The sequence below is a fragment of the Galeopterus variegatus genome, unplaced genomic scaffold (genome assembly GCF_000696425.1).
Source record: "Galeopterus variegatus unplaced genomic scaffold, G_variegatus-3.0.2 Scaffold4105, whole genome shotgun sequence".
Taxonomy (NCBI): Eukaryota; Metazoa; Chordata; class Mammalia; order Dermoptera; family Cynocephalidae; genus Galeopterus; species Galeopterus variegatus.
In genome coordinates, this window is record NW_007730216.1 from 171,981 (window position 1) to 174,191 (window position 2,211).

Sequence of the window (2,211 nt, forward strand, 5' to 3'; positions counted from 1 at the left end):
TGATCTTAGCAAACATTCCTTCTTACAGCAATTTCTCAGTATCTTTACATAACAATCAGTAACTAATCTGTCTTTGAGCCAGCAACCTTGCTGTGCCACAAATCTTTATCTTACACCAGAGACTTATAGCCCAAGGAAAGCTTCCAGTCCTGTGCAAGGTCAACATGCGAAACTGCAAGGCTTTGGAAAACCAGGCCCTGTGAAGTACATATGCTTTATAGTATATTCCACAATGTCTCCCTTTTCATTTTTGGTTTTTGTTATTTGGGTCTTCTCTCTTCTATTTTTTTTTTAACCTAGCTAATGGTTTGTCTATTTTATTTATCTTTTCAAAAAACCAACTTTTTGTTTCACTGATCTTTTGTTTTTTGTTTGTTTGTTTAGATGCTTAAAACATCTAAACAAAAAGCAGTATAATGACAGGACAAAGCAATACTTATCAACAACAACCCTAAATGTACATGGATTAAACTCCCCATTAAAAAGACACAGACTCACTGATTGGATTAAAAGGCCAGACCCAACTAAATGCTGTCTTCAAGAGATCCACCTCATCTATAAAGAAAAACACAGAGTAAAAGTGAAGGGATGGCAAAAGATATACTGTACAAATGGGAACCAAAAAGGAGCAGGGGTGGCTATTCTTATATTGGATAAAATAGACTTTAAACCGAAAACTATAGAAAGAGACAAAGAAGGCCATTATATAACGATAATGGGATCTATCCAGTTAGAGGCCATAACAATCATAAAGGTGTATGCACCCAACAGTGGAGCACTTAGATATGTAAAGCAAACACTCTTAGATCTAAAAAAAGAGATAGACCCAAATATGATAATAGTGAGCGACATGAATACCCCTCTCTCAGCCTTAGAGAGATCTTTCAGGCAACAAATCAACAAAGAAACACAGGATTTAAACTACACCTTAGAGCAAAAGCACCTGGCAGATGTCTACAGAACATTTCATCCAACAACTAGAGAATATACATTCCTCTCATCAGCACATGGAACATTCTCCAGGATTGACTACATGCTACATTACAAAAGAAGTCTTAGCAAATTAAAAAATTTGAAATCATCCCTGGTATCTTTTCAGACCACAATGGATTAAAACGAAATCAATAACAAGCAAAATTCTGGAAATTACTCAAGTGCATGGAAACTGAACCACAGACTCCTGAATAACCTATGGGTTCAAGAAGAAATTAAACAGTAAATCAAAATACATCTTGAAACTAACAAGAATAAAGATACATCATAACAAAATGAATGGGATACTGCAAAAGAAGTACTAAGAGAGAAGTTTATTGCAATAAACCCTTACATCAAAAGAATGGAAAGATTTCAAATAAGTGACCTAACACTATGCCTCAAAGAACTAGAAAAACAACAACAATCCAATTCCAAAAGTAGTAGATGGAAAGGAATAATCAAGATTAGGGCAGATTTTCTTTTTTTATTCTTTTTTTTTTGTCTTCTCTTTGGCTATGCGTGGTCTTTTGTTATTCCATGCAAATGTCTGGATAGTTCTTTCCCTTTCTGAGAAAAATGTCATTGGAATTTTGATGGGGATTGCATTGAATTTGTATATCACTTTGGGTAGTATGGACATTTTCACTATGTTGATTCTTCCAATCCAAGAGCATGGGATATCTTTAAATCTTCTTGTGTCCTCTTTAATTTCTCTCAGCAGTGGTTTGTAGTTCTCATTATAGAGATTTTTCACATCCTTGGTTAACTCAATTCCTAAGTATTTTATTTTTTTAGTGGCTATTTTAAATGGACTAGCTTTCTTGATTTCTCTTTCTGCATGTTCACTATTGGAGAATAGAAATGCTACTGATTTTTGTGTGTTGATTTTGTATCCTGCTACTTTGCTGAAATCATTTATCAACTCCAAGAGTTTTTTTTGTAGAGGCTTTAGGCTGTTCGATATATAGGATCATGTCATCTGCAAACAGGGACAGTTTGGCTTTTCCAATCTGGATACACTTTATTTCCTTCTCTTCTCTGATTGCTCTGGCTAGTACTTCCAGCACTATGTTGAATAGGAGTGGTGAGAGTGGGCATCCTTGTCTAATTCCTATTCTTAACGGAAAAACTTTCAGCTTTTCCCCATTCAAGATGATAGTGGCAGTGGGTTTATCATATATGGAGCTTTAATTATGTTGAGATACTTTCCGTCTATACCTAACTTATAGAAGGTCT